Consider the following 23,689-nt stretch of genomic DNA (forward strand, 5'->3'; position numbering starts at 1 on the left):
TTTGTTAAAACTTTTAAACCAAATTGGTTCGTGTCCCTTCTATTTCCTCACCCCGAAGGAAGCCAAGCGTCCACCGCCCCGCGGTTCCGTCCTTTGGAGAACAGATTTCCTCAGTGTCGTCCTGCTGACGTTCGAGGCGCGGTGTGTCAAAAATTCATCAATCATCCTAGCATTCGATATAACAACGTAATCTGAGATGCCGACAGCGCCGTAAAGTGAACCACAAAAAGAACAGATAATCTTTTACCGGACTACGGGTCTTGAATAGCTCAGTCGGTATAACGATGGGTACGGCCGGGGTTCGATTCCTGGTAAGGGCAAGAGGTTTTCCTCTACTCCACAGCATCCAGATCGGCCCTGTGGCCCACTCAGCCTCCTACTGCATAGATTTCGGCGGCGCTTTCTCTGGGGGTGAACCGGCCGTGGCGTGAAGCTCACCATTCACATCCATTTAGCGCTGAAGTCAAGGATGGTTGAGCTACACAGCCAATCCCACTTTACCTGACCTACCAAACAACACGTCGTCACACCCCAGAAAACCGATGTGTTAACATTCACTGCTATGGAATCAAATCGTCTGCCAGCTTCAAACATTTTCCCCGTTTACTGGCTTGAAGTGCCAGTTGAATGCACCTTGCGTATGCTAAACATTAGCTCAGCAAACGCACGTGAAGGCCCAAGCATCGTTGTGAAAGGCGGATGCGCTAATGTGAGGATGGGGTGCACGAGACAGGAATATCAGAGCAGCAGACATTGCACACTCCGTCTGCACGTGATTGGTTATGGTTTCATGTTTTCCACTGTGACCTTCCCGGTGCAGACCTGCTTTACATTCAGTTTGCCTTGACGGACGACAAATTATGCCTTAACCAAACATAAACTTTCTTAGCGGTGTTTGCCGAACAGGGTCGGGTTCAAAACTGCCGACTTACGTACACAAGAATAATCCTTCCAGCTGTACTATGGCCCTGGGGTCGACTCAGCCTCAAACAGAAATGAGTACCAGGAATCTTCCTGGGGGGTAAACGGCAGCCGGCGCCTAAGTCTGATTACATCACCGCCATCTTGGAGCCGATTTTCTAAAAAATGTGGGAGTCTCAACATATCATAAACCTATGGGCCTCCATGGCCTGTTACAGGGATAGCTTTGTGCGTAAGGCTGACAAACTCACCGCCATCTGTGAGCCAATTGTCTAGAGCAATGTGGGAGTCTCGAAGCCTCACAACCCTATGGGCCTCCATGGCCTGTTACAGGGATAGCTTGGTGCATAAGGCTGACAAACACACAGCCATCTGTGAGCCGAGTGTCTAGAGAAAATGTGGGAGTCTCGAAGTCTCACAAACCTATAGGCCTCCATGGCCTGTTACTGGGATAGCTTGGTGCGTAAAGCTGACAAACTCATCGCCATTTGTGGGCCGATTGTCTAGAGAAAATGTGGGAGTCTCGACGTCTCACAACCCTATGGGCCTCCATGGTCTGTTACAGGGGTAGCTTTACCTTTACCTTACGTACTGAAGGTGGCAGCTTCTCCCAATTGTGGGCTGCCTTTAGGGCCGAACGAATTCCTATTCACCCATTCTTCAACACCATCCACCTTCAGGACTCAGTTACACAGCATCTGAATTGTATTTCAGAAGTACCGAGCTCAAATCTCTGACAGAGCCTTATCATAAGAGGAGTGTACTGGGTTCACAACTTATGGCGCACATATGCGGCATACAATTCCACTGCCAACACTAACAGCCTATTTGTATTATATACTTATGTTAATGACGTAAATAACCCCATTACAAATCATAACACGCGGTTATGCAAAATCACCAGCGGGAATTATGCATACTTTCCTGTTATTATTCATAATTTGCTGTTAATTAGGGTTATCATAACATGCGCACACTCGAGTCTGTTAATAAAACAAAGAGCGAAACTACATTCGAACCAATCCATCGTCAGGTAAGCTAATTAATTACTCATAATTAGATACTCTCCCGAAGAAGTGAGATAAAAATATTCACCTGTCTACTTGAGCGTTCAATACCTGTTCGTAACTTCAGATAAAAGATCCAGAGACCATCCCCATGTTCTTTAGAACCAATCAATACATAAACCCTGAAAATGGAGACAGCATGTACCTCCCAGAGCGCCGTAACATTGTCCACATCCCCCCCCCTTGGCACTATAGCCCCAGTGGGCCTAGGCCTACCTCCATGAACTTCTCCGTTCACTTCGGTTTTTCTAGATCTTACACATTCGGTAGGACTCCTTGGGCGGGTGATCAGCTCGTCGCAAGGCCTCTACCTGTACACAAACACAGAAAAACGCACACAAACATCCATGCCCTGAGTGGGATTCGAACCCACGATCCCGGTTTCCAAGCGAGCGAAGAGAGTACATGCCTTAGACCGCTCGGCTACCGTGACCGGCTGTCCACATCCACGCAGTGTTATTATCCGTGAACTGAATTAACGTCAACAGTTAACAATCATGATAATCTAATATCTTCCACTATGACATAATTTCCTATCTTATCAACGATTTTATTGGAGGGGGGGTGGAGGCCAATNGGACGAACATAACAGTTGCGACTGGTTAGATTGTAGCATATACGTACTTTCCCTCCGCACAAAACTGCGCCATTCAGTGAGCTCGTGACCCGGTTGTTAAGAAGCTGCTCGTCTTACATCAGCATGTCAGTGGTGCATGCAAGTTAGTACTTCAAATGTTTATCGTAGTCACTCAATCTGACGTCATAAACAAGTGTCAGAAAAGATAGTGCTAATTGTACTGGGAACTGAATATCTTCTGTGACATATGTATCAGTTTAAGTAGCTTAGAACCTTTTGTTAGTTCTGAATTCGGAAGATTCAAGTTTAGGCTCCCTCAGCGTTCGTTGTCAGTCTGAGTAAGCAATTATTATAAATCCATAAATCATTTTTACAACAAACTGATGCTCATTAGACGCAAACCCAGTAACCTAGAAATGTATCCACCGTAAAAAGAATTCGTGCTGAAACAATTATCTTGTAGCATCCTGTTGGCGATCCTTTGTACAGGTTATAATTAACATTCAATTAACAGAGTTCCGATCCAAGCCCCAGACAGACAACAAAACACGCAAATATCAGGCAGTAATAAGCAGTGAACAGAGAGAGACAGAAAAACTATACACAAGCAACGGAGTCCGAATAGGACCAGCAAAATTTCGTATCACTGGGGAACAAAGAATAACAGCTATGGTCGAGCTTTCACCGATGTAGGTTGTGCCTTGAGCGGCTATTCTTTTGTCTTCAACCGGCATTTTCCTAGTGTGCTGTACGTCTCTGATAATTGATGTACCACTTTCTTTTGTTACTGAAGTTCAATCGTAGAGCTCAAGGCTAATTTCAGGGAATATTGCGTGCGAGTTCTAAGTGCTAGCCCCAGGAGACAAAAATAACTCCGTGGTTTTAGTCCGCAAGCGAACTATACTGACCACCTCTCTGGTCTAGTGGCCGGAGTTCCTGGCGATAGATCCACAGTTTCGGGTTCGATTCCCGGCGCTACAAGATTTTCTGAGAAGTAGTGGGTCTAGAACGGGGTCCACTCAGCCTCGTGAGGATAATTGAGGAGCTAGTTCAAGGAAATAGCGGCTCCGGTCTAGAAAACCGAAATTAACGGCCGTGGGGATCAGTTGCGCTGACCACGCGACACCCTCTATCCGCAGAAGTTAGCACTAAGTTCACCTACACGCGGCGGTAGCTCGGTCGGCCCTTTGGGGACTGGGAAGCGAAAAAGAAATACTGATATTGTTGTTACTTTATTATTATTATTGCCATAAAGATTTTACACAATTCACAGTCAGACTGTAACATTATTATAAACATTCATATAGTTGTGTGGCCTCAGCCGATGCTACTTTACTGCACACCACACGTACAAAATTTGCAATCTGCAAAATTTCACGGCACTAATTCAAATTAATTACTAGTATTAGTCGAAGCTGCTTATATGTATAAAGATCCCATTTGCAATCCTCCGCAAGAATTACTTTCTTGTGTTACTAAAAACAAACTCCGTGGCCTGTAGTCCGCAAGCGAACTGTACCGACCGAGCGACCGCCGCTTGTCGGCGAAGTTAGTGCCAACTTTTGCGGATATAGGATGTCACGTAGTCAGCGTGTCTGATCCGTTAATCTCGGTTTTCTAGACCGGAGCACCTATTTCCTTGAAATAGCTCCTCAATTATCATCACGAGGCTGAGTGGACCCCGTCACAGACCCACTACTTGTCAGAAAATCTGGTAGTGCCGGGAATCGAACTCTGACCACTAGGCCACAGAGGCGGTCTTCTTGTGATACTGGAAAATTTAAAGTTGTCTCTGAGCTTAATTAATTGAAGCACTACGCCACGAAGACGTGTGGGGGAGTGGAAGTATATCTCCACCATTCTTGGTGTCTGCACTAGATTGGAAAGTGATCAGCTTCACGCTTTAGCCACGAGGAAAAAGATCCCGGTTCCCATTGGATAGCTGTGTGAGACCCACAGCCGGTGTGGACGATAAGGAGAGAAGAAAAATCTCTCGTCTCTGGCGTGAATAGAACCCCGGGGTTTCATCCCGTATCCCGTTCCTACACAGACTAAACTATTCCGGCTCATTCTTGTATGACTGCCGCGAGATGGACCTGCGCATGTGCCACACAACTACAGGTCTGCAGTCTGTCTCAAGACTCGAGAACAAGCTGAAGAATGGATAGTTTGATACTCCGCTGGAATTTTAAATTATATTTCAAAATCTGATTGGCGCCGGTTCGACAATGAAGTCTACTAAAACAGTTCGTAGAGTATCAGACCCTACGGCACCAACATGAATATTCTCTATCTCCTTGATTGTTGAACTCAGAATGCCCTGTTAAACGACTCAAATTTTGTCATCATCACTCATGGAGCTGAGCCCTTCTTGAGAAGCTGCCAATTGTGCAGCTACTCAAGAATTTCACAGCATTTTATGGAACCCGAAAGTTTATTTCCTTGTTCACAAGAGTCCTCCAGCGGTCCCAATCCTGAGCCAGATCAATCCAATCCATCCCATCCAATCTCTCTGAGATACATTTTAATATTGGCCACCCACCTACCAAATTTTATACTACAAAAAGAATTTAATATCAAGCTTAATATTAATTTTAACTGAAATTTTACAACCGATATTTTTGCTCAATAAATTTAATTTATAATGAAAACAATGCATATAGGATATTGGTGGGAAAGCCAGAAGGAAACAGACCACAGGGAAGACCAAGGTGTAGGTGGGTGGACAATATTACAATTGATCTTAGAGAAATATAATGGGATGGTATTGACTGGATAGATCTGGCTCAGGATAGGGACCAGTGGAGGGCTCTTGTGAACACGGTAATGAACCTCTGGGTTCCATAAAATGCTGGGAAATTCTAGAGTAGCTGCAGAATTGGCGGCTCTTCCAGAAGGGCTCAGGTCCATGAGTAAGTAAGTAAGTAAGTATGTAAGTAAATGATAATGTACCAACTTACGTAATAAGGTTGTACTTCATTTTCCTGTTATATTAATATTATAAGCTTTGTACACATGTGCGGTATTTCACTATCAGACGCAACATATCTTTACGACAGGCACCATAACAAAAGAACCAGTTCAATGAGAACTGGTCTCTAGACACGCAAGACACCGCAACACACCATACATTAACACGCAAACATTGACAGCGCGTTGGTATCTATACAAACAGGCCACAATAATATACAGAGTGATATAAAAAGGATTACAGGTTTTATGGAACTCACATGAACAAAAAAAGTTCCAGTCAATATATGTACAGAAATCAATATGGGCGAGTCTTACAATTGACTGGTTATTAGGATAACAGTGCAGTATGCATTAACAGAAAGTCAGGGATCGTCATACACGTTTGATTACTTTTCCCTTAAACGTATATATGTCTTGAATACCTCAGTAGATGCATTAATTATGCATGACTAAGAAAAAACAGCGATAGTTGATGTGATATTTATTCGATTTCAAATCCGTTCAGAGGTTACGTAATGGAATCTTATTACTCTGCTCGGGAAATGGCAGACACGCATTTTATATATGGCCATGCCAATGAAAATTGTCAGGAAGCACAGAACATTATCCACAACACACAATCCCATCCCACAGATCATTCACCAGGCTTCGTTAGCGAACGAGCAAATCCGAGCCCCGAGCCCCGAGCCCCTTCCTTTAACGAATACTGCATTGCTATTCTAGAATAGCTAGACCATCTCAGTAGTCATTGATTTGTGGACAAATGTTAACTGTGATTTTATTACAAATATAAATCACTCCGTCCAATGTGACCTGTAAGTTTCTTACTACATGAAAACTTAACACCCTTACATGTTTCGGTCTCTGTGGACCATCTTCAGAGGGCAAACATCACTACAAATAGGAAACCACCATTACATAAGTTGTTTAGACGTAAAGTACGTACACTTATATGCTGCAGTACATAGTACACAAAATAGAACATTTCACAAACACAGCAGTTTCCTGGGAATGTAAAGTTTTTTATAAAATTGTATAAAATTCCTTGATGCTAATTAAAATTTTTTTGGATTGTCAATAATTAAAATTCGTAAACCATGCAGGCTCGTGTTCGTCCTCCCATCGTCCCTCTTATATGGGCCAGATATTGTGCCACCTGGCTATCTTGATGTGGAGGTTCTTTATATCGTCCAGGCTTTGCTCGTGGTTGCTGTGCTGTTTTCACAGCATTGTTCATGTAAATACGTGCTATACTTTCTTAAAGCTTGTAGCCGTTTTTAATATCTTGTATGTAGTACCCACACACCTTAACAGGATCCAACATTTAGGGAAAACCTCTTTTAATGAACTTTTAACTATCTATTTTGTTAATTATACATACAATTCGATGTCGCTTTTATATGCAAAAAATAATGTATACATTTAAAGAGTTTTGGCAAGTTTGATGCGTATCTGATGATGTCCATGTAAGGCCGAAACATGCCATAAAGGGGTATAAACGAGACAAGAATATACATGTTGCATTTGAGGCTGTAATAGAAATATGTACAAAACCAAAAACACGGCGTGAAGATGTCTACGTGATAGTTGAAACATATTCTGCTAATTAACTTGGTATACAGTGTAATGGTGAAGTTACTTTGTAATTAGTAAACAAGTATAATAAGTATAACAAGACACTGCAGTGTTGCGTTATGAGTGACCTCAACACAACGCTTTGATGTTTAGAGAGTCGAACAAATTCCAACCACCCGTAGATGCCCTCTTCCTAATAACCTTACCTAGGACGTCAAAGTCCCACGAGATATTCAAACTGACGAGCCTTTGCCATATTACAATCAGGGTAGGAGCGCACAACGCCCAGGCTGGTCTCAAGCACCGTTACAACTGCCAAACCTCCCCGTTGTATGTGGTGTGAGGGTGATCACCTGCACAAGGCTGACTTCTTGTACTCTTCTATACTCCTCGAGCTTAGTGCTTGCTTTTACGATCGCCACTACTACCCACTCGTAACTGCCCTGAACGAATTCTGTCACTCTTATATAGCCGCGTAACGGCCACGGACCTAAAGTAAACATATATAACGTGATCGCTATCCAGCCATTCTATTGGCGCGTTGGTCGGATCTACAGAAAACACAACATTCTCTATTGTTGCGTGTTGGACCGCTGATCAAACCCGTTACAGTATTTAGGAAGATGGTATCCATAAATTATTTAAATTTAATCGAAGCCGTCAGAGCGTCTTTCGAGAGAGTAGCAATAGGAAAAGCTGACGTACAGAGGGTCTGCGCAGTTGATACTGTGCTGCGCATAAAATACGGAAAAAAAAAACAGAAATGTACTTTCCACTCATTCCGTAACAACGGCGAAAATATACAAAATACCACACAATAGCTTTTTAAATGAGCCTGGAACCGTTGAGAAAACGCTTATATTGCGTAGGGTGCCAGAAAAATGAGTATGGAAAATGGGATGCCGCGTAAAAGTAACTCAGGACATTGAATAAAATTAGTATTGATCATATTGGACAGTATATTCTGGGATATATAAGGCACTATGTCCCAAGTTTGCTTATAGAGTTACTTGGGACAAGAACAAAATTATATCATGTACAGAATACGCTAGCAACAACACAGTCTATAGGTTACAACCTTAAAGGGAAATTCAATATACGTGTACGTGTTATCGTGTACTAGAAAGATGAAGAACACAGTTGACGTAATGATTTTTTAAATTATCGCACGCCATAAAACCAAATCAGCACTGAACACAGTATATGCTGTGTTCTAAAATAATATAACACGATAAACTTAAATACACCTCAATTCCGAAATTGCTACTGCCAGTACGCCCAGTATCAAAGTGTATTATTTCATCTAATGCCCAGGAAACTGTGTATTTCTGTTTATAATGAATTATACATATTTCACAAATACAGCGTGTCTGAACTTACATTACTGCTACCACGTGGGAGCACTTGCTCCATGTGCTCCCGCATAGTTCCTTTTTACTTCGCATCTTAATAGATGTGAGCAATGAACTAATGTTTCTGTCATTCCTCGTGAAGAAGGGCGCATGTTCTTCAGATGGAAGTAATGGACTGCCGTGACACATAGATGGCGTCGGGCTCACAACGTAATCATAGTGATTATGGTAGTGCAACATAACCCCAAAGCAAAGGATGAGGACAGGCTATATAGAGGAAATAAGGGCTTGGCTGGCCGCGCCATAGCTCAAGCGGTTAGTCGCTGGCTTCTCACCGCGGCGGCCCGGGTTCGATCCCGGGTCTGCTAAAGTGGGATTTGTGGTGGACAAAGTGGCGCTGGGGTAGGTTTTTTCCGAGTACTTCGGTTTCCCCTGCCAATCTTCATTCCACAATCACCCTCACCTATCATCTGGGGCTGGTACAATAGGCTAGAAGTGGCCGCAGTACAAGGGACTTAGTCCCACCCCACCAGCAAAAAAAAAAATAAAATAAATAAATAAAATATAAAAAAAGGGCTCAGCTTCTCGACTTTTTATTTCAGTCTGCTGGGGAATTGTATACGCTTCACCAAATAATGATTAAGGAGGTAAAATTAAGAAGGATGAGAAGGGAAGGGTATGTTGAACTCGGGGGAAGATGAGAAATTCGTGCAAAATTTTAGTCGGAAAACCCTGAAATCCTTAATTAGACATGTTGTGAGTGACTCAGCCCACATAACGTATAATGACTGAATGATGTTGAGTGAATTGGAAGGAATGTAAGAGGAAGCGGTCGTGGCCTATGTCAACAATTTAGTCATTCCCCATTTCGACCCTGAAGACAGACATAGCGTATCTTCGGAAACGTATACCTTAGCTCAACACCGACATGGGTGATAGGAAGGGAGGATTGTACTGCACAGCGAGTTCTGCTTAGGTATTTCAACTTCTCCAAAAGTTGGCACTAACTTCGCCGACAAGCGGCGGTCACTCGGTCGGTATAGTTCGCTTGCGGACTACAGGCCACGGAGTTTGTTTCGTTTTATTTAAACTTTTCAGCCAGTCATGGTATCCGAGCGGTCTGTGGCATGCACTGTCTTCGCTCGCTCGGAAGCCGGGATCCTGAGTTCGAATGCGCGCGCGTTTTTCTGTGTTTGTGTACAGGTAGAGACCTTGCGACGAACTCATCACCCGCCCAATCAGTCCTACCGAATGTCCTAGATCTAGAAAACAGAAGTGAAACGGAGAGTTTCATGGAGGTAGGCAAAGGCCCAAATTGGGGGCTGTAGAGACAAAGAAAAAAATTAACTTTTCAGTTCCGATGTGTAACTTTGTTCAGTATCTTTACGAAAAGGAACACAGCTCGTCGATATTCCAAGCAAGGTCCTGTCTTCGCAAACAGCTATACACTATGAAGAAAGTCGTCTTCTGGGATCTGGCGCCGTGTATTCTTTGTTTCAGCCGACGTTTCGGAGGAACGTATCGCCTCCATCTTCAGGGCAGGTGAAAAGCGTTGCGAATACAGAGAGCAGTAGCTGTAAGAAAGTAGTAGTAGTAGTAGTAGTAGTAGTAGTAGTAGTAGTAGTAGTAGTAGTAATGTATTCTGTATTCGCAACGCTTTTCACCTGCCCTGAAGATGGAGGCGATACGTTCCTCCGAAACGCCGGCTGAAACAAAGAATACATGGCGCCAGATCCCAGAAGACGACTTTCGTCATAGTAATCGCCGTGAAAACCTTAAAACTTACATAACTATACACTATGTTCAACTATGTTCTTTGAAACATTTTTAATATCGCACCTACTTCGGATGCGTCGCAATACCGTTCTCAGAAGACTCCAGAAGTATCTAGGAATCGCATTGGCGCCTGAAACTCCCGGCAGTGGGCGTTATATTACAATTCGAGCCGCATCTGTTCGCGAAATGCTGATTTATTGAGGCTAGTAGAGAGGAGGAATTCTTTGGGGAGTTGACATTGGGATGTGGGAAAAGACAACCCATGTCCGACGAACAAACGACATAAAATGAGCTAACTTACAGGAAAGGACGGCATTAAGAGAAATATATAGCGGGTTCTTATCCTTCACTGGGTTTGTCGCGATATTGTGCGTATTAGTTGAAATAATATTCGTTCATATTCGCCGCTTTTTTGTGGTTTAAAGAACTGGTGGGTAACATTTCTTTCAAAATGGCTAATTTAAACGGTTCAAACAAATCAATGTTATAATCAAAATAAGGATATTACTTTATATTAAATAGGGCTATACGGAGCCGGGTAGCTCAGTCGATATAGTGACCAGGCTATAGGCTGGACGACCGAGGAAATGGGGATCAGATCTCGGTAGAAGAAACGATTTTTTTCTTCTCCACAGCCCCAGACCGAACTGGAGCCCATCCTGCCTCCCACTGAATGGATACCGGGGGTTCTTTCCCCGGAGGTAAAGCGGCCAGAACGTGAAACTGACCACTCATATCCGTGCAGTCATTCTCCCATACGACTCCATAGTGGTCAACTAAGCTGTAGAAAAGAGAAAAAGCTCTTGCGTCTGTCAGGAATCGAACCCCTATTCCTTGGTACTCCAGTCCTTAGTCAAGTTACTATACCGACTGAGAGACCCAACTTCCTACACTTACGAAAAGCAACGTATCTCATGGATTAAACTTACGAAAACAATGTTCATAAAATTAATATCAGTTAATGTAAGTTTGCCCTTACTAGTACGGATCAGGCCTGTTTTGTGAGAGATCAATTGTCCTATATACAAGCCAATTACTTAATGGAATCTATTGCATAACATACAAGCTTCTGGGCTCAAGGCATGCCATATATTTGTAGAATAGGCCAATCAGAACAGAGATTGCTGGTATAAGTGGCATTCCATTTAAACAGAATTAATTGAACAAGATGGTATGCCTGTGTAAGCGCGAATTGTGTTGCGTCATACATCTGCCATAAACGGAGTAGCTTCGTAAGAGACTACAGGATCTCGTGATGGAATGATTGTGATCCCTCCGCCATAACTGGGAAATCAGGAGATGGGCTATCTCGGCAACACAGACCAACAACATTCAACCCTATTTCTTCCGCTTTTCATACTACTTTCCTTACTTTTTTAAATAAATATGAAAGAAGGCTTATGAGATCACCATGCTGTCTGTGTGTTCCAGCCCCCTCCCCCCAAAGTTTTGAATGCCTGAAGCAATCTTTATGAAAACTGGTATGTGTATCATAGCACCTGAGCTCATCTCAACGGCGTACTTCATACTCGTAAATCCCTCCCACCAGTCTGTGTGTCTGCATGTGTATCCCCATATCGTTGCTAGACAACGGCTCGGCAAAAATGTTACCGCGGTAATGAATAAACACGCAACAACAGAATTGTTGGACGAGTCGTTTGCTATGCGGTCCGTATCGTATCAAAGCAAGTAGGCGATCAGTTCTTCCCAGAACTTCCTGTTTGTTAAATGCCAGTATCGTTTTGTAACTACCGTCATAAGCCACATACATCTAGTCGCTGTTTATATAACAACATAACTGAATAAATTACATTAAAAATAGAGACCAACGAGGTCTCTGAAACGTTACTTTTAACTCAATGTTATTAATGTATGTATATCTTTCATGACAATTAATTGACAGTAATCTAAACATGTTATGCAACATTATAATTATAATTACTTTAAAAATTACGTACCTAATGAAGGGTTTCGTCAGTACCTGCAAATTCATGTTACTGTGATGAAGTTTTGATAACGTTGAGCTGTTTCAACTGAGGGGGTTTGGGAGGTACTTCTTCTCGCCGCGTGGGGCGGCATTGGACTCTTCGCCAGCCCTGATCAGGGAGTACATGTCTCGAGCTGCTGCTGTTCTCAGCTTTCTCTAAAGCCTGTCCATGTCAAACCTGAGATAGACTTCCGTCCCTGGTTCCCACGAACTCATGAGCAAAGAACTCAACTAGCAGGCATCTGGCTGCATGAGATATGGATTCGATTCTGCGGTTAGAACAGTACTAACGCCATAGTACGAGTATAATGTACAGTCCTAGAATTTAGTCTGGCAATATTAGCGCAAAATAAGTAATTTCTGTTAAAAAATCTTTCCGTATAACGCTAAATGTTATGGCTGCAGCACAAAATAACTATAAAGCTGCTCTTTAATAGAAATTAATAACGAACCACTACAGGAAAGAAAGCACTTATACATGGTGCCAAATCCCAAAAGACTGCTTTCTTCATAGTCACCGCCGTGAAAGCCTCAAATCTTACACTAAAGGAAAGCTTACGAAATTCAGTATGTGCAATCCACTTGAACAGTTTCCACATTAATTCCACTTTTACAGTTCACTGAATTCAGACAAATGACGATATTTCTTGAAAGTTCGTTGATGGATTGAAAGTACATAGCACTAGTAAGTTTGCTAAATAAAAACAAACTCCGTGGCCTGTAGTCCGCAAACGAACTAAACCGATCGAGCGACCGCCGCTTGTCGGCGAAGTTAGTGCCAAATTTTGCGGATAGAAGGTGTCACGTGGTCAGCGCAACGGATCCCCACGGCCGTTAATCTTGGTTTTCTAGACCGGAGCCGCCATTTCCTTTAAATAGCTCCTCAGTTATCCTCACGAGGCTGAGTGGGCACCCCATCAAGGCCCAATATTTCTCAGAAAATCTGACCGCCGGGAATCGAACCCGGGATCTCTGGATCTGTAGCCAGGAACTCTGACCACTAGACCACAGAGGCGGTCAAGTCTGATGAATACCACAGAGAATGGCAACACTGACTGCAGGTTCTGATGTAATGTTCTGGAGGATTCTTTCGTATAGGAAAGGATTAACGTTCGACATACTCGTACAACCCATACAAATGAATCACAGATTTTCAGCAACACAGCTTAAACTAACAGAATCTGTACTTAACCAAAAGTTTGAATCACTTCTGGCTTGCAATACATTTTTGTTGTTGGTGAGAAACGATGAAGTTTGTTGCTTGTATGGTGCAGATCGTACCGGTACCCAGGGCCGGTGCAAGACTAAATACATGTCCCCCTCACCATTATAACAGTTGAACTTTCTCCAGACATTATCTTCAATAACAAGATTTGCACCTTTCGATCCATATAAAGATGTTGATTATTCCAGGGTAACTTTAGACATCTCAAAATCTTTGTCACAATTATCAACAAGAAATTCTCAGATTCTGTGCCAAAAAAAGCGCCACTGGTAAAATAATTCGTGAAAACAGTCAAAGGAGCACAAATAGCAAAATGTTCTGGGAAGAACTAATCACCTATTTTCCTTCCACTACAGAGTATGACACAAATGGGCAGAAAATCTATTGTGTAGGCGTAAATCAATAAAAATAATATAAACCCAATTTCATACAACCTGAATTGCTCATGTATTAAAACAATTTTAAGTGGTAAAATTATTGCCAGAGCCTCTTCCGCGAGAACAGGATGTACCCCGGAAATGTGAGGATGGCTATAGGGCAGGAGAGGCTTTGCGAGACGCGTCACCATCCCTTGCACCCCTTGGTATTGTGCACCTTTTTCATTGCATGGTAGTGTCTAATGAAATGCATTTACATTAACTTACTTCATAAATCACTCCAATCAGTCTCCATGTAACTTAGTATGCATGTTCGCCTGATACAGGCGTTCAAGCAAAAATTAAATTCGCATAGTGGGGGGTGGAGTCCAGTTGGGTCCACTCGGCACGGCGGACACTGATTGGCCTATTGTACCTGCCCCGGGTGATTATGTTGATGGAGAATTTGGTGGAATGAAGATTGGCAGTGGAATCCGATGTACGAGGAGAAAAACCTACCCCAGCGCCACTCTGTCCACCACAAATCCCACCTGACCAGACCTGGGATTGAACCGCGGTGGGAAGCCAGCGACTAACCGCTTGAGCTATGGCGCGGCCGGCGTTCAAGTAAGATTGAAGTTTTGCCTCAACAATTTGAGATGTTTCAATGTTGGTATTACTGATGAGTAGGGTTTACGTCGTTCATGCGGCAGGTGGCATGATAATCATGCGATGTTTGATGACGATCGGTTCAGGCGTTCAAATAATATTAAGGTTATTATCTAAAAAAATGGGAAGTTATAATGTTTGCATTGGCGACAGGAAGAGCTTCTGAAGTAAGGCTTGAGAGGTCTTCGTGAGGCATGATAATAGTACTATCAAGTTTAAGGACGATCGGTTCAGGCATTCAAGTAATATTAAGGTTACTACTTCAACAATTTGAAAGACTGTGATTTTGGTATTAGTGGTGTGAGATATTTATGGGTTATGTCGTTGAGATGGACTCAGGTGGCTACATACGAAGTTTCACGAAAACTGGTACAGGAGTTCAAACAATATTAAGGTTTTGCTTCGACATATGAGAGGCTCAAGCACTCGCATAAACACTGCCAACGTGTGCAGAACGTTAACACAAACTTTACGGAGTTCATGACTTGTACTTAAAATAATCTCCAGTAATATCATAATTAGAAGTTATGTTGAGCTCGTATGTTTCATCGTACAGAATGCATACTAATTTCGCCATAAGAATTACACAAAATTCGTATTTCTACTTACGTTGCAGTTCTGCTTTAAGTGAAATAACGTCCTCTTCCTAAACTAAAAGTCCCACTGAATCAATTCAACACCATTATCAAAACAGTAATTCAATTCGACACCATTATCAAAAAAGTAATCCGTGCTGAACACTGGGAACAAACAATCCCTCCAAAAAGTCTTCCTTAAACCAGAAAGCACTCGCCAGATGGCATAGCTACTTGCATCGACTGTGCAAAACAGCTGAGCGCTGGACTAGTGTCACAGCAGAATAATTGCAAGCTCTTGTGAAAGTGTGGACTCATCCCGCTGATCCCTCATATCATCTAGACCTCATGCCAAAGAGCATGATTATCATGGCTTTTGCAGAACCCAGTGTTTTGTGGTTTTCTTTATGTGTTAATTATTTTTATTGCTAGTGGGTTGGGACTAAGTCCTTTGCACTGCGGCCACTTCTGGCCTATTGTACCAGACCCAGATGATAGGTGAAATGAAGATTGGCAGGGGAAACCGAAGTACTCGGAGAAAACTTTCCCCAGCGCCACTTTGTCCACCACAAATCCCACTTGACCAGACCCGGGCCGCCGCAGTGGTAAGCCAGCGACTAACCGCTTGAGCTATGGCGCGGCCTTCTATGTATATATATTAATGTTAATGCACAATAAGAAATCTTTTTATCAGCGGGAACTTATTTAAGTTACATATCTTCATAATCAAAGATTCTTTCTATTAGTCTAAGGTTAGCAGAGGAATATCTTTAATTTTATCATATATGTAGTAAAATCGAGCTCTTGCTGCTACCTGAACGGTTGTACAGACTTTATGCACTGTATTAAGTGTATCCTTCACAGGTTGGTGCCCATGGAATATGACATTCTGGTTCCAAAAAAAAAAATGTGGCTCTTCAGATTACCCAGAAAAAAAGTTTTCTCAAAATTGTTCAAAAGATTTTGATTATAGTCCAGAAATTTAAAAAGACAATTTCTCTACACAAAACTGCAGAGCTGGTATCTTCAGGATAATAATGGCATCTTCTGTATAAGTATGAGCAATAGCTTTGTAATGATTTTTCACTGTATACTTGAGTGTTTTTCTTTCAGAATGTTCCAGAAATGAGATTTTAGGTTCTCGTAGCTACAAGTACAAGTATTAGGATTGTAGCATTCTGCAATGTGAAGATATATGCTTTGGTAAACAGGGTAACTTGCAGTTTATAGCCAAAACGTAAAGAGTGAAGGAAGTGCAACACAAGGGTGTATAATGAAGAAAGCAGTCTTCTGGGATGTCACCATGTAGATGTGGTGTTAACCGACGTTTCGGAGGAATGTATCGCCTCCACCTTCAGGGTAGAAGGAAAATAAGAAAATCCGCAAGGAAAGAGGCAGTGAGACTGCAGACTGCTTGCACCGGTTCTCACTGTCTCTTCGCTTGCGTATTTTATTTTTCCTCCTACCCTGAAGACAGAGGCGATATGTTCCTCCGAAACGTCGGTTAACACCACATCTACACGGTGCCACATCCCAGAAGACTGCTTTCTTCATAGTCACCACCATAAAAACCTCAAATCTTACATGAGGGTGTATAACGTTCAAAGATGGGGGAATAAATGTTCACGATGAAGAGCAAAGTGGTCAGCCATCTGTAATGAAAGATGGATCTTGTTCAAAGTGTTGACAAAAAAATTTGTGAAAGACAGTGTTTCACAATTCCATCACTCTTGTATAAATTTTCACACATTTCACTCACTGTGTTCTACAAGATCATCATACTTAGGCCAGGCTGTAACAAGTTTTGCACAAGATTCGTTCCGAAAATACTCAAAACGCAGAGAACGGCTCTGAGTTTTTAGAGCAATACCACATAGATGGGACACGCGGTAGTGTAGTTGGTTGAGGCACTATGCTACAAGCCGGAAGGTCACGGGTTCAAGTCCCACTGAGGTCATTGGATTTTTATCAATTGACCTAATCCTTCCAGCCACACTATGGCCCTGGGGTCGACTCAGCCTCTAACAGAAATGAGTACCAGGAATTAATTAAATAATTTTCCTGGGGAGTAAAGCGCGGCTGGCGCATAAGGCTGACAACCTTACCGCCATCTTTGAGCTGACGGTCTAGAAAATGTGGGACCTTCAATATCTCACAACCCTATGGCCCTCCACGCCCTGTTACAGGGATAGCTTTACTTTACTTTTTTACCACATAGATGAAGAATTTCTTAATCACATCATAGAAGTAACAGGTGATGAAACCTGGGTTTCATTTGTGAATGCTGAAACCAAAGAGCAGTGTAAGCAATCGATGCACACATATTCACCAAACAAGCCAAAAAAGGTTTAAACTATGCTGTTTGCTGCCAGAAAGCTAGTGGCAACTGTTTCCTGAGACAGGAAAGAAGTGCTGACGGTGAATTTCATGCAACTAGGGACCACATTGTCACAAGTGTATTGCAAAACACTAAAAAACACTGTATAGAGCCATTCAGAATAAAGGGCATGGAATGCTCACGGCCAATGTAGTGCTCCTCCATATACAGCTGCTCGCACTCCATCACTGCTGGAGAATTTCAACGGAAATATTTGACCACCCTCCTTACAGCTCTGAGCAACTACCACCTGTTTGCCTACCTGAAGAACTGGTTGCAATCACAGTGCTTCAACAGTAATGAGGAGATGATGGAAGGTGTCAAAACGTGGCTGAGCTCACAGGCAGCAGACTTCTTTGACACAGGCATACAAACACTTATTCCCAGATATGACAAGTGGCTCAATTCTGGCAATGATTATGTTGAGGTGCACCTTAAGTATGTACATATTTTTTGTATATAATTTTTTTCTCATTCCTTGTTTTGTTAACAGCTCACCAGAGGTTACTTTCCGAATAATCCTCATATAAAGTTCAAAGAAATGAAAACTCAGAAATGATGCAAATCAACTATTCTCATGAAGGTAGTGTCTTCGTAAAGGTGGAAAATAAGCCTAAACTATAAAGTAACAACATACTTATATTTGACAAATAATGTAAATGGACACATCATTCTGAAGTCCTCAGCTTATGTTAAAACTAAACCCGAATTAAAATAATCAGAAATTATGAAGGGGTCAACTCAGCCTCTAACAGAAATGATTATCAGGAATTAATTAAATAATCTTCCTGAGGAGTAAAGTGTGGCCAGTGCATGAGGCTGATATCCTTACCACCATCTGTGAGCCAATTGTCTAGATAATGTGGGACCCTTGTCTCACAACCCTATGGGGCTTCACGACCTGTTACACGGATAGCTTTACTTTACTTTTAGATTAGAAACACAATTTTAAGAAATGTCTGAGGACATTCAGCTTTCACACTAGTACTCTGAACACAATGTTACTTCCTACTACCATCCACAGGAAAGAAAATTTATTAAAAGATCATGGAGCTATACCTCCACTCCTCCACATGTTTTCATGGCACATTGCTTAATAAGCAGAGGGAAGGCTTTCCTTACCTTACACCATATAAACACTGAATTGAAGACAAAATGGTCTTGTAAGCCTGAGCTTGAAAGACAGAAGAAGAGAAAGCAGCTTATTTTTAGGCTGGTATTAATATACACTGATACAAAAAAATTCAGAATCAATGTCCTACACAAAACTCCATCTAAATTCATGGTTACTGCAATATGTAATCTTTCCCATACACCTAATGACAAAACTGAATATCACAGGAAGAAGTATGTACCTTACATATCACTACTCTGTGCATGCTTTCATGGTTAGTTAACTCTTTGACTGGCGCGAAGGGTATTTAAATCCCACCCCTGTCCTAGCAGGCACTTTAAACCTTATGTTGCTAAAATGCATGTAGTTACTTTTTCCTAAACAACTTCAACACAAATTGGTTTTTAAAAACGAAAATTTTCAGGAACTAATTAAAATACAATATTTTATGCAATAAATGCCTTTCCATACCTCTTTATTAGTTTTTCTTCGTGTGATAAACATTGAAACATGAAAGTTTGCAGAGAGCCACACCACAGCCTGCACACATGATACTTGTTTCTTTTCTAATCTTGTGCTTAGCACTCACGCGACACTTTCTCAGGGCACCATTCTTCTCGTTACTGGGAGGAACATGGACCATTTTGTGAATTTTCAAGCCACCCTCTAGACGATTTACTGGCTCTTTCACTGGTGGTCTTTTCAAGGTCGAGGGCGGAGGCGTGACTGCACTCGAGTCTGACGCAATAGATTCGTCATCCACTTCATTCCTTGACTCTTCTCCCTCTCCACCCTGTTTGTTTGGTTCAGTCATTTTTCTATACAGTCCAATATAAAATCTTTGAATCTGTAATTTCTCTTCTTNTCTGACAGTAATATAGACCCCCACAAAGTTTACAAGGGTTCTTTACAAACATGCACAAAAACTATCATATATATGTCTTTGGTTGATGAGTGCCAAGAGAACAAAGAAGGGAAGAGATTGTCAAAGCGTTAAAACACGCCAACGCCAGGGAACGGCTGGCATCGTCCGGGCGTTAAAACACGCCCACGCCAGTCAAAGAGTTAATTAGTTACAGACTATTCATGGATGCCATCTCAACAATGAAAGTTATTTAGCACTGATGAAATAGAGAGGACGATTACATATGGTGAATTTGAAAGTATCTGGAACATGGCTGCTTCACATGCAGTTACGCCTGTCCCTATGCTTATGAAAACGTATGGGAGATTGTAGGTGTAGTTTCACAATTCTTAACCTCAGCACTAGATGGAGTTGAATGGTCAGCTTCTGCAGTTTTAGGAGGGTCCAAAATTTTGGTAGAGAATGTCAATTATATGCACAAACATATACAGTTCTATTTATAAAGTGGACATTAAAATTGTCTGACCAAAATTAAATCTGAAATGTCTTGACGATTTTTCATACAGTTCTCCAGTACTGAGTTTCATGCAAGTCCATCTAGCAGTTCTTGAGATTTTTTATACACAATGTTATATTTTAGCGTCCTGTTGCACTGATTTTCATCCATTATATGTATACAGTGGCCGTCTTGTAGTGCACTCAATTTCACCTGTCACTTCACAACATGTTTCGGCAACATAGTGCCATCATCAGGTGTCCCAATTACGTCAATCTATTGCAGTGCCTGCCCTCATATATTTTCACAACACCATTTAAAAAGTATTTAAAAAGTCCGTATTTGTCAATTATGATAAATTTACACTCGCTAAAACTTGTTAAGATAATTCATCTTATTTGTCTTAATTAAAACTTGCATGTGGTTCGTTCACTACGGGGTCGTTTTTCTTATTTTCTGTGTAAACCGCGTCTTGTGATGTGTGTTCCCTTCTTAGCTGCGAGTGTTGTAATCACTTATACACACTGACTGACAGACTGAGCAAACACAACAAGCATTCCAGAGGGCTGCAAATGCCCTCAAGAGATGCACAGATAATCCACAAACAGAACAATCCATGACAGACAACTGGGTACAAACTGTAATCTAGTTATAGAAATGCAACTATGAGATTAATATTCATATCAATTTTCCACAAAATAATTATAAGTGCATCATGTATTTACTGATAAATATTGTAGCGTGCATGCTATGCAATGATCATGAGAAGGAACATGCGTTGCTTGGTAATGGCCAGTAAACATGTCAACAATACCCAAGCTATTGCTAGGAAACTGCTCAGTAAATGGGTTCCTGTGGCAATGGATACACATGCAACAGTCGAGGCATTGTTGAACTATAATGACGGAAATGGTATTTCCTATACAGTTCATGCTGAAATGTTATAAGCAGGGTCAGCCAAGTTCCAGAGTTGGTGTTGCCAGCAGTTCAGCTGAGTGAAGTGACGTGAAGTAGCTGGTTGGTGAGTGAGAGAGATCAGTTGTCAGTTAAGTCAGCCCGTGAAGAGTAGACTAGGAGGTTGGTGTGAAATGGCCGCCAGCCTGGGACCCAGTTAATTGAGTTGTCAGTTGACAAGAATTTTGCATGGGCGGCTGTGACAAGAGGACCTGAGTGTGAGAAGCTGAAGAATCTCCCTCAGTAGAAACCGTTGCCAGGTAATGGCTAGTGGAGACTGCAATAGACTGAGGACAGTAGTCTCTGCGTGTCAGTGATCTGTAAAGTGTCGTTACAAATGGTGCATACAAGAGGTCAATACTTCCATTCATCAATCCATACCCTGTCTCTACAGTCATGCACTCATAGAAACAGCAGTATACTATTCACATACTAGTAACTACAAAATCACATTTTTTCTTTCGGTAGTGTAGAAAGGAATAAACAACACCAAAATTAAAAAATAAAAATAATTAAGTTATTATCTTATCAAGTATGTTTAAGCGTTACAATTTAAGCCACCAAAGCATTACAACATGGTGTAAGTCTGCAATTCAAGTTTCAAGTCCTGAGTCTATAAATTCAGAGCACAGGGGTGTTAATTTAAAGGGATCATAGGTCAGGAAGTGAGCCGTTTACTTATGGCTGTTTTGGATGATTGGGCATCCTCTTTTCCCATCCTCCCCCTCCTCTGAGCTACCCATTCCACAACTTCCTACGTATTTCATGCAATCCCACTATTCCGGTGGTACCACATGACCTTTCCTCCCCCCTTCCTCCAGCAGTTCTAAAATGTACTAAGAGTTTTGTCTTGGTATGCAGACCTAGGTCTAGGTCTTTCTGTGGCTTAGCAGTTGGCCGAGATAGGTGGAAATTATGTTCAGGCTGCACATTCAAAATTCTATTTGGGCTGTGATAGCCTTGTTGTATGAGAGCAGTCATGTAAGTTCTTTTTTTGGATATTGTGATTTCTTTGAGCTTTCTTATTGCCCCTTCTGAATGGTAGCAACACTACGTAGATATTATTTTCTGTTTATGTATGTCATTAGTTGAGCTACCAGATTTTCTGAGAAGCACTGAGTCTGGAACGGGGTCCACTCAGCCTTGTGAGAATAATTGAGGAGCTATTTGAATGGAAAAGTAGCGGCTCTAGTCTAGAAAAACGAGATTAACGGCCATGGGGATCCATTGCGCTGACCACGTGACACCCTCTATCTGCTAAAGTTGGCACTAACTTCGCCGACAAGCAGTGGTTGCTCGGTTGGTATAGTTCGCTTGCGGACTACAGGCCATGGAGTTTGTTTTTTGTTATGTCATTAGTTGAGCTGGTTTGAGATGTAATATTATGGTTTTGTATTGATCAGTAACGCCAAATATTGAGTTGCCAAAGGGCTAGTCAATGACGTTATGATAAGGTAGTTATGTATTTCTAGAGGAGAGGTTGCCTAACACTCAGTTCCTGTTATTTGTATACCCTTGTTGTATTTTCTGTTTGTGATTTTTTCTGTGCTCTACAAATGGTCGAGCACAAGAGCGCGCAAGAATATTGGATTTATGAATGCAAGTGTTTAGTTTTTATTATTATTTTTGTGTTACTGTTATTGCTGTTATTAATTATGTAGTATTGAGGTTCTCCCTTTCCCTGAATAAATGCTAACTTGGGCACCCAGTCCATCTGGGAAGTATCAGAAATGCAACATGGGAACCAGGGACAAATGCAGCGTCCTCCCTTTCTATTGTGAGAAGTGAGGGAATAAAGAGGGGAGGAGCTGCTAAAAGTCATAGTCTTGAGGTATGAATGTACATCAAAGTAGTCAGAAGTGGGATTAGGACTTACACACGTGATCAACGCGATTCGGACTCAAAACACGTGATAATTTGGTGTCAGAATTTTTACGAACTTAAACACGCCACAAATTGAATTATTGTGCATTGAGTATTCTACTGCGACAAGATGGAGATGCAGCAAATGATGGAAATGCTGGCAAGAATGGAAGCCAACCGAAAACAAGACAAAGAAGAGATGGAGGAAAAGAGGAGAAAAGAGAAGGAAGAGGGGAAAAAAGACAGAGAAGACTTCCTGGCGAAATTAGAATCCAGTCAAGAAAAAACAAATATCCTGCTGGCGAAATTAGACGCCGACTTCAATGCCTGGCTTGAAGAGACGACAGCCTGCCAAGTGGGCACGAAACCTGCGACGGCACAACAAGAAGAGGTTCCCATGGTGATACCGGTCGGAGTGACGACGGCCTGCCAAGGAATGGAGGCACGTCCAGAAGAAGAAGAGCCGACTTCAGCGAACAGGAAACCTGAGGTGGCAGAATTACAAGAGGTACCCGTACAAGACGCCGAAGTAATGCCGGTCGGAGAACCGAAGAAGAAAAGGCGCAGGGACCTACATCGACGAAATATAAAGAATTCGACACGGGAAAATTGCGGACCCCAGAATAAATTGGCCGTCAGCAGGAGGGTGTCCCGCTCTGCAAGAGTGGCATGGCGCAAGAGGAACATCTTCAGGAAATCTTGGACCCTAGGAGATCATGAACCCCGGATGAAGCTGGCTGCTAACTGCAGGAAGACATCCCGTCGCGCGACAGTGGCACGACGTTGGAGAAATGACTTCAAGAAGGAAACTCCCCAGGGACCCTTCGGATGCCGGAGAAAGGATTTGGTACCAAGGTCTCGTGCCAGCAAGCGGCTCGAAGACCAGGAGCAACGACGAAGTCGGCAAGGACGAACAACGCATCAAGAGCTGTTACGTCGACATAAGGAACCTCCGAAGAAAGAAATG

At 42.2% G+C, this 23,689-nt stretch overlaps 1 protein-coding gene and 1 long non-coding RNA gene across 2 annotated transcripts in view; both read right to left on the reverse strand.

The window, feature by feature from the left end:
• LOC117282795 overlaps positions 1-15,156 on the reverse strand; it is a 108,917-nt gene extending 93,761 nt beyond the window's left edge. Inside the window, exon 1 of the long non-coding RNA XR_004513671.1 lies at positions 15,088-15,156. This is a non-coding gene — a long non-coding RNA (uncharacterized LOC117282795). The remainder of the gene's footprint in view (positions 1-15,087) is intronic.
• Positions 15,157-21,137: 5,981 nt separating this feature from the next.
• Positions 21,138-23,689, reverse strand: part of LOC111870489 (conserved oligomeric Golgi complex subunit 1) — a 31,095-nt gene continuing 28,543 nt past the window's right edge. Inside the window, exon 17 of the mRNA XM_023862821.2 lies at positions 21,138-21,177. The gene's annotated coding sequence lies outside the window, so the exon portion shown is untranslated. The remainder of the gene's footprint in view (positions 21,178-23,689) is intronic.

The sequence above is a fragment of the Cryptotermes secundus genome, unplaced genomic scaffold (assembly GCF_002891405.2).
Source record: "Cryptotermes secundus unplaced genomic scaffold, Csec_1.0 scaffold2934, whole genome shotgun sequence".
Lineage (NCBI taxonomy): Eukaryota > Metazoa > Arthropoda > Insecta > Blattodea > Kalotermitidae > Cryptotermes > Cryptotermes secundus.